Raw genomic sequence first — 14,244 nt, 5'->3', positions numbered from 1 at the left:
CAGGTTTTGTAATTCCAATGCTTGTATTCTTATAACCACTTATCAAGATGAGGTATATAAAAAGAAGGCATGCCTGGGAGCTGAGTTCTCAAATTAATGGAAGATGGGGATGGAGAGAGTACAAAGAAGAATCCCTGAACCAAAGAGCAAATTCAAAGCCATATATACGCAAGATTAACCTAACAAAAATAATACAATAGCCCTAACCCGTTTGGCTCAGTGGATAGAGCGTCGGCCTGCAGACTGAAGGGTCCCAGGTTCTATTCCGGTCAAGGGCATGTACCTTGGTTGCGGGCACATCCCCAGTAGGGGGTGTGCAGCTGATCGATGTTTCTCTCTCATCAATGTTTATAACTCTCTATCCCTCCCCCTTCCTCTCAGCAAAAACTCAATAAAATATATTTAATTTTTTAAAAAAGTAATACAATAAACCTAACCAGAGAGATAGGTCAGAAAGGTACAGTGAGAGCTCAGGAAAGAAAAGTAAATTATAAAGGGAGGGGTCAAGCCCTGGCTGGGTGGCTCAGTTGGTTGGAGCACCATCCTGTGCACCAAAAGGTTTCAGGTTCAATTCCCGGTCAGGGCACATACCTAGGTTTCTGGTTCAATCCTCATTTGGGGCACATATAAGAGGCAACCAATGGATGTTTCTCTTTTCCTTCTTCTCTCCCTCCTTCCTTTCTTCCCTCCCTCCCTCCCCTTTCCTCTCTTTAAAAAAAAAAAACAAAAACAAAAACAAAACAAAAAAAACATATCCTCGGGTGAAAATTAAAACAATTTAAGTAAAAAACAAAGGCAGGAGTCAAATTATATGATAACCTTTGATTATGAAGAGTAAAGGAAAAGAAAGCATCAAAGATTACTGTATGACTGCACATAAATTAGGGAAACTTAAAAAGAAAAGAAAGCTGGAGCTCTTGACATTGTGAATTTGAGGAGAAATACTCTATGACAATAGAAACGAAGAGAATCAAAATGATGAACTGTCAAAAACAAGAAGACAAGAATTTGCAAGAGAAAACTGGTCAACAAAAATCAAATGCATATATACAGATCAATGAAAGAGAACTGAGAACCCAGAAATATAGTTAATTAAATTTCAACAAGGCTGGCAATACCACTTCATAGGGGAAGAAATAGTCTTTTCAATAAATATTGATAGGACAGCTGGATATCCATAGGCAAAAGAAGAGAGTTGGACTCCTACCTCACACCATATACTTTCAAAATAGATCAAAACCTAAATGTGGAGCTACAACTATAAAACACTTATAAGAAAACACTGATAGAAGTTTTCATGACCTCTAGCAATGGTTTCTTAACTATGACACCAAAAGCATAAACAGGAGAAAAAATAAATTGAACATCATCAAAATTTAAAATTGTGTCCTTCAAAGGCCACTATCAAGAAAATGAAAAGACCCACAGAATGGAAGAAAATTTTTGAAAACCATATACCTGATAAGAATCTAGTATCCACAACATGTAAAGAACTTTCACAATAAAAAGATAAATAATACAATTTAAAATAGGCAAAGGAATTATATATACATTTCTCCAAAGAAGATACATATATGGCTAATAAGAACATGAAAAAATGTTCAATAGCCATAAGGGCAATGCACACCAAAATCACAATGAGATATCACTTCATATAACCAAAAAGGCAGATAATAAGAAATGCTGGTGACTATGTGGAGAAATTGAAAACTTCATATTCCATTGGTGGAAAAGTAAAATGATACAGCCACTTTGGAAATTCCTCAAAAGATTAAATGTAGAGTTACCATGTGACCAGCAATTCCACTCCTAAATATATATCCAAGAGAACTGAAAACATGTCTACACAAAAAATTTATACATGAATAAGTTCACAGCAGGACTGCTCATAATAGATGAAATGTGGAAACAACCCAAACATCTACCACTAATGTATGGATAAACAAAATGTGGTATTTGTGCACACTGGAATCATGCAAGGTGAGGACTGTCTGTATTTACCTTCCAGGAGTGCTGTGGATATGAAACCAAATGTTCTCAGAGTGCTTAGAACAGTGCATGCTCTCCCATGCTATCTACTATCACTGTTGGAATTAATTACAGATAGACTGAGGGGGAGAGGAAGGCAAAAAGACAATAAAGACATAACTGAAGATTGAATACTCTAGACTACAAAGAGAAACACACATAACAGGACCACAGAAGGAAATGACAGCCTTAAAATGAGAAGGAGGATTCTTGTACCCTCAGATAAGAAGTGAAAGTAGAGATAGCAAGAGACTTCCAGTTGGGGGAATCTCCATTTTCTCAGAAACAGTCTATGAGGCTCTCCTAAAAAATGAGCAGGGTGTCAATAGAAACAAGAGGTGAGGATATTGGAAGAAACTAAAGCAGTTACTATTGGAAATAAAAAAAAGTGTTAACCTGAGGTAAATGTAAGAACTGTGGCAGAACTGGATGAATTTAAAGTAGTTTCCTTAAAACTATAGTCCAACTAAATGAATCAAAATTCTCCAATTGACTAGCTTATATTTGAATAGACTAGTGAAAAGTCTTATAACTTTAAAAGTAATGTTCATCACTTAACCTCGCTGTACTAATTCCTCATTTTCCACCAACTCTAATTTCTCTTTCACTATAACTTCCTCCTCCCCTCCTCCTCCTCCACCTTCTCAATTCTCATTTCCACCATGTTCTTCTTAAACAGTTTCATGCCTTTGACAGCTAGCATATCATTCCAAAATAATATTGGGTCAAATGACAACAAATATGTGGAACTCAAAAAAAAACTAAATGAAAGATATTTACATCCACTCTAATCTCTTTTAACTCACAGCCATAATAATGGCAAATCCTTAATTCATGAATAACATTCAAATTTTCTCTACTCACAAAACAATGAACAAATTTGTAAACAGCCACTAGCGAACACCAAGGACCTCAAATTTCTCTTAAAGGTCATCTCTGTAAAAGGAATATGACACTAAAATTGACTGGAGATGTTTAATATGTCCTATATAATAAAAGGCTAATATGCAAATCGATCGAACGGAGGAATGGCTGGTAGCTACAATACGCACTGACCACCCACGGGCAGACACTCAACGTAGGAGCTGCCCCCTGGTGGTCAGTGTGCTCCCACAGGGGAAGCACTGCTCAGCCAGAAGCCGGGCTCACGGCTGGTGAGTGCAGCGGCAGTGGCAGGAGCCTCTCCCGCCTCCATGGCAGTGGTAAGGATGTCCAACTGCCGGCTTCGGCCCGCTCCTCGCAGGAGTGGGCCAAAGCCGTCAGTTGGACATCCCCCGAGGGCTTACGGACTGCAAGAGGGCACAGGCTGGGCTGAGGGACTCCCACCCACCCACCCAGTGCACGAATTTCGTGTACCAAGCCTCTAGTTAAAATTATACAGGTCATTTCCAGCAGCATGGAATGGAGTGACCAATGGTCTGCAGAACAACTTGCCCATGTTTTATTGTGACTACTGTGATACATGCCTCACCCATGACTCTCCATCTATAAAAAAAGACACATTACACTGGTAGGAAACACAAAAAGAATGTAAAAAACTATCAGAAATGGATGAAAGAGTAGGCTCAGAGCCTTATTGACAAAACAACAGAGTATTTCTGCAGGGAAAGATACCCCCTACTCCATCCTCGGTTCCTCCTTCTGCAGGGGGCAATGATCCCATCTCTCCCCACTCCCCTCACCTCCAGTCTTCTAGGTCCTCCTACTCCTGGTATGATGCCAGTGGGACCTGCTCCTGAAATGAAGCTGCCTATGGGAGGGCACATACAATGATGCTTGGGCCCCCAATGATGAGACCTACCACCAGTCCCATGATGGTGCCCCACTCCACGAGAAATGACTCAACCAGAGAGATAAGGAAATAGGGGAGTCTCTTTCTATCAGTTTTATATTACTTGTTCTACTTCACCAGGAGTTCGTCGTACTATGACTCTGGGTGTTTTCTAATAGAAAACAAGAACAGGAAGATTTACTCCCTCTTCCTATCAAAGAGAGAACAGTTTTGGAGGGGAGTAGTGGGCCAAAAAATAAAGCAATTTTCATTTGTGTTGTGAAATGAGAAAATAAATTTGTCAATTCTTTTTAGTTTAAAAAAACAAAAAAAACATATAGCCCAGCTGGTGTGGCTCAGTGGTTGAGCTTCAACCTATGAACTGGGAGGTCTAGGTTCAATTCCTGGTTAGGGCACATGCCTGGGTTGAGGGCTCAATCCCCAGTAGGGGGCGTGCATGAGGCAGTTGATCAATGATTCTCTCTCATCATTGATGTTTCTATCTCTCTTTCACTCTCCCTTCCTCTCTGAAATCAATAAAAATATTTTTTTAAAAACACAAAACAATATATATAAAAAATCAAGAGTCCTTTAAAAACAATAAAATATAACAAGTTTATATTTGTTTAAGCATAATTGTAAGAGTTATCAAAAGCACTCTTTTCTCATACAAAAAGGCAAATTGGGAAAACTGAGGAAGATAAGTAATCTGTCCACAGTCACATGATCAGCAGTAAAGGTTGATTATATAACTGGGTCTTCTGGCCTGGTCCCAATTGTCTCTAGTCAACTACACTACATTTGGTATTAACTAAGACATAAAAAAGATGAAACTTAAGAACCCACTACTATTGTTCTATCTGTCATGAAATCAGATCTGTCAATATACTCATCCACTGGCATTCTCCCCTCACTAAGCTGAAGACAAAAGTTAAGTTCCTCTGGAGCAAAACAAGAACAAAGGGCAATTGTAAAGGAAGTAAACAAAAAAACACAGAGTTCTACATTAGAACAGGACAAGATCAAGACCTCTCTAAAGCATCAAATATCTTGAGTGAATTCTCTTCAAAGCAATCCAACTTTTTAAAAAGTTATAAGGAAAGGACAGGTCTAAAAACTGTAGGTGTTTGTGTGCATGAGAGAGAGACAGTAAAAATAAAAAAAGAAAGCTTGGTTTTTCTTTTTTAACATGAGCCTAGAAAACATGAGATATTCTATTATGCTGTTCCTTTAAAACAAATAATGTCACAAAGTAATGTTAATGAATATACACTTGACCCTTGAACAAGGGTTTGCACAGGTCCACATAAACATAACTTCTTTTTTTTTTCAATAAATACCTGCACTGTTTCAATCTGCAGTTGGGAGTCCACAGATAAGGAAGAAACACTGTATGCACAGATCTATGCCATTTTATATAGAGGATTTGAGCATCCTCGGATTTTGGTATCTGTGCCAGGGGTCCTGGAACCAATACCCAGCAGATACCAAGAGACAACTAAGTTATGGGGGAGTCAAATGTTATACTCAGATTTGACTGCATAGGGGTCAGTGCCCCTGATCTTCGTGTTATTCAAGAGGCAACTGTACATTATTCTCCCAGAACACTGTCTGGTACAGATAAAACAAGGTATTGGAATTGGATCTGAATCCCAACTTGGTTATTTGGCAGCTGTGTGCCTTTCAGTTGCTTTATCTCTACCTGTTTTCCATAAAATGAGAATACCATCTGCCACCTCACTGGGTTGTTTTGAAAATTAAATGAGGTAATAAATGTGAAGCTCAACAAATACTTCCATGCCACTTTCACACTACCTATCTACTATCTTCAATTCTTAAATCTGTTCAGAACATGATCATTGTACATACACCAATTGTTTCTTACATTTTTAGAAATAAAGTCATGCTAGCAATTTTCCTAAAGCATGAAAATTAAAGGAAGTAAACAAAAAAACACAAAAAGCAAATTAAACTAGCTTTTAATTTGTAATGTTGAAGCAGTAAAGAGGGAGCCTCCTTCACTCATTCTCCATAGCGTAAAAAGTAGTAAACACTAACTGGTCCTTTTATGGTAATAGCTACAAACAAAGCTTGACTTACAGTAGTTTACTTGCTGGACAGACACATCATAATTAAAATGCCAAGGACAAAAGACAAAGAGAGAATCTGAAAAGCAGCAAGAGAAAAGCAGTTAGTTACCTACAAGGGAGTGCCCATAGGACTGTCAGCTGATTTCTCAACAGAAACTATGCAGGCCACAAGGGAGTGGCAAGAAATATTCAAAGTGATGAATAGCAAGAACCTACAACCAAGATTACTCTACCCAGCAAAGCTATCATTTAGAATTGAAGGTCAGATAAAGAGCTTCACAGACAAGAAAAAACTAAAGGAGTTCATCACCACCAAACCGGCATTATATGAAATGCTGAAGGGTATTCTTTAAGAAGAGGAAGAAGAAAAAGGTAAAGATAAAAATTATGAACAACAAAGTGACAACAAATACATATCTATCAACAAGTGAATCTAAAAATCAAATGAATAAAAAATCTGACGAACAGAATAAACTGGTGAATAGAACAGAATCAGGGGCATAGAAAGGGAATGGACTGACAATTCTGAGGGGGGAAGGGAGTGTGAGGGGTTCAGGAAGAGCCTAGACAAAAATTGTACACCTATGGACAAGGGCAGCTGGGGTTGGGTAAGGACAGGGGGTGGGGTGGGAACCGGGTGGAGGGGAACTATGGGGGTGGGGGGGGAGAGGAACAACTGTAATAATCTGAACAATAAAGATTTATTTTAAAAAAAAAAAGCTTGACTTATAGTAGTTCTACTTGCTGGGCATTAACTTTTCCATCTTTTTTTTTTTTTAAAAAGAAATTAAGCCAACCTGAGGTTCCTTCCTGTTTTTAGTAACTTGTCATCTGCCTCACCTATCCCATTTACAACTCCACATACAAAAAAGTTCACTTCATACTTCAAGAACAGCTCCCAACCACAATGCCATAGGGAGGGTCCTATGTAAATAGCTCTACAGCCTTCAAAAGTCCTCCAAGGAGATCCAATAGAGCAAAATAATACTAAGGATACTTCTAATATGTTCATTTCTACCTTGAGGTCCAAAAAAATAAGAATTTTGTCCGCCCAGCAGAGGAACATGGCTTATCTTCTGCAAAAGTACATAATCCATCCATTCCAGGTATCTTTATTAATGGGAAAAAATTTTATTTGCACCTTAAATAGCAGATATGGGACAATTTATACTGCACAATGAGATTGGAGAACACAATATGTTTATGTTATAAAGATGGGATGAGGAAGACCACACCAATAAACACGACAATATTAACAGAGGTAGTATATCATGAGGTGACATAGCCTGAGGGTGATTATTTCCTGCTGTTTATGTTCGTGCGCTTTCCTTAAATTTTCTATTATACACACACACACACACACACACACACACACAAGTTTTTAAATGATCAAAAAATGTAAAATATCTTTAATTCATGTCTATGACACATAAAACTCAGGGTTTCCTAGAAAGGAATAACCTAAATCACTCAAAATGTCTATACACAAAATATTTTTTCTACGGTATAAAAAACTCATGGCAATTAGAGTCACTGCAAAAAGAAAAAGTAAAATTAGCATACATTATGAAATATGAATGCTTTGTGAATCATCTGTCTTGAACGCTTATCTAAAACATAGATGGTAAAATAAGGGGGAGGAGGCATATGCAGCCCAATCACATGTCATTATATTTTGTTTAGTTGCTGTAGAAGTTCAACTGTTACAGAGACTTTAAATAGACATTTCCTAAATAAAACATTTTATGAGAGCATACTGTTTGTTATCAATTGCCAAATCCAACAAAGTTGTTTTTAGACATCCACCTGAATGTGCTTTTGAGAAGCAGCAAAAAACAGCCTTGTGTGGAAATGACAGAAGCTTCTGGAAGAGTTAAAAGACATTTACCATCAACATGTTCAAATTATTTATTCATTTCAGAAGCAATTTCATGGCCATTAAGTGGAATTCTAATTCCTCTTCTCCCACAGGTTTCCCAGATGCCCGTGCTCAAGTTTCTTTTGTCTCTTTACCTTAAAATGATTTTAAAAGTTTTTTTCTGCCCTGACTGGTTTGCTCAGTGGATAGAGCATCGGCCTGCGGACTGAAGGGTCCCAGGTTCTATTCCGGTCAAGGGCATGTACCTTGGTTGCGAGCACATCCCCAGTAGGGGGTGTTCAGGAGGCAGCTGATCAATGTTTCTCTCTCATCCATGTTCCTAACTCTCTATCCCTTTCCCTTCCTCTCTGTAAAAAATGTATTTTTTTTAAAAAAAGTTTTTTTCTTCTCAGACAAATATCTCATACTACACTTGTTATCAATTACAGCCCTCAGTCTTGTACTTCTTACCGAAGTCGTTTTTTTTATCTTTATTGTTGAAAGTATTACAGATATCCCCTTGTTTTTTCCACTGACCCCCTCCCACCCTTCACCTGCCCCTCCCAGGCCTTCACTACACTATCAGCTGTGTCCACAGGCTATGCATATATACATACATGCACCTAAGTTTCCCAGTTAATTTATCCCCAGCCTTCAGTCTTTAAAATAAAAACTGTCCTGCTCAGCCAGTGTGGTTGAATGATTGAGTGTCGACCTATGAACCAGGAAGTCAGGATTCTACTCCCAGTCAGGGCAAATGCCAGGGGTTGCAGTCTCATTCCCCAGTGTGGGGCATGTATGAGGCAGCCAATCAAGGATTCTCTCTCATCGCTGATGCTTCTCTCTCTCCCTCTCCCTTCCTCTCTGAAATAAATAAAAATATTCAAAATAAATAAAAATAATATATAATAAAAACTGTCCTATTTACCACACTCCTTTTAAATATTTGAAAAGTGACTAAAACTCTGACCATAACATTAGAGAAGTTTTTGGTTTTTCTGGTTCAAAATAGACTCATTAAGTCATATTACTCTGTAGACGATATTATTCAGTCATTAAAAATTACATTGTAGCCGAAACCGGTTTGGCTCAGTGGATAGAGCGTCAGCCTGCGGACTGAAGAGTCCCAGGTTTGATTCCGGTCAAGGGCATGTACCTGGGTTGCGGGCACATCCCCAGTGGGGGATGTGCAGGAGGCGGCTGATCGATGTTTCTCTCTCATCGATGTTTCTGACTCTCTCTCTCTCTCCCTTCCTCTCTGTAAAAAATCAATAAAAATATATTTTTTAAAAAAATCACATTGTAGAGAGCCGGGGGGGGGGGGAGAATATATATATTTTTGCTATCAATTGCCAAAAGAATTTTGTCAGCCCAGCAGAGGAACATGGCTTATCTTCTGTAAAGTACATAATCCACCCATTCCAGGTATGTATGTGTGTGTGTGTGTGTGTGTGTGTGTGTGTGTGTGTGTATATATATATATATATATGAATGTAATAGAAGTAATCCTGTTATTTGCAGATTTTTAATATTTCCTGTAACTGTGATATCATACTATGTTAGTACAGTTGTGGCAATAATATTATACTTAAAATCCTTTTTTCTTGAAATATTAATGTTTATTGCATGTAATATTATTATATTTAAGATCATTTTTCTTAAAAAGTATATATATTTAAAAATTACACTGTAGGAATAGTAATATTAAAAGATGTTCAGGATCCACTGAGTGAAAAAAAATGACAAAATGAAGCAAAATATATTTCTATCCACATGAATACATTCATAAAAAACAAACTGGAAGAGTTTAGACCAAAATGTTAAACATTGGTTTCACCTCTGGGTAACAAAAATTATAGCTAATTTTTATTTTCTTCTTTTTGCTCTTACTATTAAAAGCATGTATACTGCAGAAAATTACTTTTGTTTAAAGAAAAAATGTTTCAAATTCTACCCACCCAGGAAATAGCCAGAGGAAAGGGGGAAAAAAAAGAGCAAGCCAGCAAGCAACATCACAGGTAAGTCTGTTATAACACCGCCCCCAACTCCCATATTTAATGGCGTGGCATCTTTTTACAAAACAGAAAATAAAAACCATTCAGCCCTGGATTTTGAATATCTAAAACTCCCCTATCATGGGATTCCTAATTCTTGAAAGTTACTTTTTTAGTGCTATATCTCCACTCATTAAACTACTTTACACCAAATTCTCTTAAATACATTTGATTAAATTTAGGATCTCATCAGAAAATGACACAATTATTTTTATCATTCCACCAACTTTTACTTTACAAGATAATAAACTGACAGGGCCAAGGCTTCACAAAATTATTTGCTACTCCAAGATAATCAAGAATTAACACCCATTTCCCAAGCTGTCCCACTCCCTTTCCCTCCCCTCTTCCCCAATTTTTAAAATTCATTTTCCATAGTCTGGTAATAAAACATTTTCCACACTTGTCAATTAAGATAAACTGGCAATATAATTGCAAAGGATACCAAATTTCATAGTCCTATGGGAAGGAGCCAAATGGTGATATTTATCTGGCATAACCCGCATGCCCTATGATATGATGATGAATCTGAATAAAACATTTAATCCTTCCCACCTTTGCCTTTCCGTTCATCAATGGGTGATATTTGGCAAAAATCACAGACTCCTGATACCTCCATACTTATAGATAAAGTGACAATTCAAAGAATTCCTGAAAGAAGCTTTAAGTGAACTTGAGTCAATGTGTATCTTTTGAAAAATCAACCCAGGAAATAAACATTTAAAAGCCCATCAAAATCTGTTCAAAACATACCCAGAAAAACTCTTAACTTACATCCTTCCCCATCCCATGGCAGTAAGGAACAGAGCTTAGAAATTCCGACTTTTAACAGTCAACAGAATAGATTGATTTTATCAAAAACATTAAAATAGAGTACCACACATATTCATGTTCTTCTACTAATTCAAGCATGCCCTACTGTCATTCAGAAACACTCCAAAGAGAGGCACTTACGTCCTGATTACACATTCAAATAAATGCATAACATGCATTTCAACTTGGGAATCACTTTCTTAAGAAATTAACTAGTAGACACCACGTTACTGCAACATCATGATTGAAGTCATGCCAAAGTCAAACTGTAATACCTGAGATAACTTCCTCAGGTACATTGGATACCAGGCAATAATATTATTTGCTGTAGTATTATTATCCTGGTTAGTGTTATTTTTGTTTTTACAAGATTAAAAAAAAAAGAGAGAGGAGCAATTTCAAAATCACAGTAAACATTAAAATTTAATAAGTTCATTTTCCTTTCCTCACTTTCAAGCCAGCTACACCAGAATCTGAGTCTCTGCAGAGCAGCATATGCTCACACAAGGGTAGTGATCCAGAAAAAGACAGCATCCTTGACACATTCCAAGTCAAAGAAAAAACAGCTTCCACTCTAGAGACTTACAGTTTAAGTCAGACAGACAACTTTAAGACATAAAACACCTGAATGGCAACCAGCTAATGATTTTTTGGAATTTATATTTAGCTTTTCCTGCTCAGGTTAAATGAAGAGCAAAAGAAAATGGATTAAATTGTGAGAGTGGAGAAATGGGGGTCAATAATGAACAAGTGTTAAATTAATCACAATCTTCAGGAACATATGAAGGGTAGGAACTGGAGTGGGAGCACTTCTTAACAACAGACCCAGCCATTAGGGGATCACATGAAGAGGTATCCACCAAAGTAAGAGGAGAAAACAGGATGAAAAATCTACCAAAATGGCAAGGGGAAAAGGTAGGATAACAAATGAGAAGCCAGATTCAAAAGCAAGAAGAGAATGAGAAAAACCAGCTTCTTTCTTGTTAGGTTTAATTTCTTGTGATTACACTAATCTGAAATCCTAATTAACTTAACTTTAAGCTTTTTCAAAATGTTAAATGTTTCTCTGATATTGCTCTTCCAGAGCATTATTAGCATTTTTTGAAACCCATACTCAACATTCTAGATAGGAATACTTGTCGTTTTTCTCCTGTGAAATATTCAAGAGCCCATATATAAGATCAAGCTCATAGCGCCAACCTGATTAAAACCACACTAACAAGACCAGACAAATTAAAATGCAATCTCTCTCACACCCACACAAAGCTCCTCAAAGCTATATTTCATGTCTTTACACCATAAACTTAGCAAACCCAGACTCTACTCTGTCTCCTGTCTACCTCTCAAACAATCACTGACAGCTGCTTTGTCCTGATCACATCTGCCTCTTAACATCTATCTTCCAGGCTGCCTATATTAGATGTGAATATATCAGTCTGAAGCTATCAACATCTGCACTGGACAGGCTACCAATTTTCACCTCCCTCAATCTGATTCTAGTCAGTTGCCAGGGAGAAAATTATGCCTCAAGAGCTTGACAGCTTGTGCTCAGTATCCATCCTTTTGTCAAGGATAAAATTTATCATTTTCCTTAAAATTGCCTTGCCAAGATTCATAATAAGTGTATATATATACCCACAAACATATACATACATACATACTTATATATGTACGTACATACACACACACCTCTCCATATGTATGCCTTTTTCCCCCCTATATAGAAATCATTGAAGCTGTACCAAGGAAGATGGCATCTTTGTCTTTAAGTTCACTACACAATTACTGAAATATATAAAAGAATGTCTCTTAATTAGTATCAATTAAAAACCCTCATTGCCTATCCCTTCTTCATGACAATGTTCTAAGAGACCATCAGTTTTAACTGACTGGGAAATTCTGTGCTTTCAAGATTTAAAAAGCTAAGAAATTATCTGTGCAATAAGACCACTAAAGAGTATGCCCATCAATCAACTATAGCTGTTAAAATAACACAGATGCTACCAAACTCAATAGTTTTAACTCTACTGTTTTAGTAGACCAATAAATAATGCTTTCTTGCTCTAAAAATGACAAGATACTTTCTACAGAAAAAAAAAAAAAAGATTCTTGTAACAGTTGAGACTTAGTATTGAATAACATTGATTGTTCTCAGGGATTTGAAGTCCTACTTCTACTCAAAAAACAATGCACTGTCACTATAATCAAAGTTTATCTAAAATGAAATAATGATCTGAAAACCAAAACTTGAAAAGAATACTTTCAAAAAAATCCTAAGACAAATAGTGCCTAAACATAAATAGACATGAAAGGGGGGAAACTACAAGCCAAACATTAAAGTATTTGCTTTCTATTTATTGGATGAGGAATTTACTTTCACCTTCTAGCCATTTGGAGATAAGGTATATGTAGGTGTCACTATTAAATGTTTTTTCAATATTGGAGAAGAGGCTGCAGTGAATTATCCAGATGTTTTCATGTTGTCTACCATGTAAATAACAGTACATACATGAGAGGTAGCAGGTTGTGATTAGTGGTATGGCAGTCATGGAAGAAAAATCAAGCCAAATGGCCTGGGGGCAGTAAAAGTCACTGGCTTTAGCTACAATCCTTGCTCTGTTCAACAGAATTCTACCACCTTTTCCAAGACTACCATAAATCTGGTCCCACCGTTAAAACCATTACAGACACATGCAATCATGTCTTGATTTTCAACTCCAAGTTAATCCTACCTCTGCAAAACCACCAGAAACTAGGAAAAAGAATGGGAAGATTCTTCCTCTGAGCCCCCAAGAAATAGTCAACCCTGACACATTGATTTCATATATCTGGCCAACAGATAGGTAAGAGAATAAATTTCTGTTGTTCTATGCCACTAATTTTATATTAACTTATATGTTACTAAAGGCCCGGTGCATGAAATGTGCACACTGGGGGGCGGTGGGGGGCGGGTCCCTCAGCCCGGCCTGCGCCCTCTCACAGTCCGGGACCCCTTGCTCCTTAGCGCCCGCCTGCTCACTGCTCCTTACCACTTGGCTCACTGCTCCTTAGCGCTGTTGCAGAGGCAGGAGAGGTTCCCGCCACCACCACTGCGCTCACCAGCTGTGAGCCCAGCTTCTGGCTGAGCGAACTCTCCCTGAGGGAGCACACTGACCACCAAGAGGCAGCTCCTGCGTTAAGCATCTGCCCCCTGGTGGTCAGTGCGCATCATAACAACAGGTTGTTCTGGTCGTTCGGCCATAATGGCCGCTTAGGCTTTTGTTATGTAGACTAAAGGCCCAGTGCATGAAATTTGTGCACTGGTAGGGTCCCTAGCAGCTGGCAGCTGCCGGCCGGGGCCTCCTTCCCTTCCCCCAGCCGGCCCCGCCCCCTGGTCGAACTCCTGGATGACCTCCCGATGGAGGGGACAATTTGAATACTACTCTTTTATTATATAGGATTGCAGCCCTGGGAAACTAATACATCCAATTAGCTAGTATTATGGAATTTAAATAGTCTCGTCATTTGCAGTATGAGAATACTTATCTTCAGCCTGAAAACTGAGAAAAATATTTAGTTCACAAATTCAGAACAACTAAAGATAGCATCGCCCATTTAATGCATTGTCTCTTTTGGGGTACTGACACAGGT

At 37.9% G+C, this 14,244-nt stretch overlaps 1 protein-coding gene and 1 pseudogene across 2 annotated transcripts in view; one reads left to right on the top strand and one right to left on the bottom strand.

Moving 5' to 3' along the window:
• Window positions 1–14,244, bottom strand: part of CTNNA1 (catenin alpha 1) — a 194,337-nt gene that overhangs the window by 136,848 nt on the left and 43,245 nt on the right. The window lies entirely within an intron of this gene.
• On the top strand, window positions 3,237–3,893 carry LOC132234425 (U1 small nuclear ribonucleoprotein C-like; annotated as a pseudogene).

The sequence above is a fragment of the Myotis daubentonii genome, chromosome 5 (genome assembly GCF_963259705.1).
Source record: "Myotis daubentonii chromosome 5, mMyoDau2.1, whole genome shotgun sequence".
Taxonomy (NCBI): domain Eukaryota; kingdom Metazoa; phylum Chordata; class Mammalia; order Chiroptera; family Vespertilionidae; genus Myotis; species Myotis daubentonii.
The sequence above is the reverse complement of the archived record's forward strand: the minus strand, read 5'-3'. Positions and strand labels throughout refer to the sequence as shown.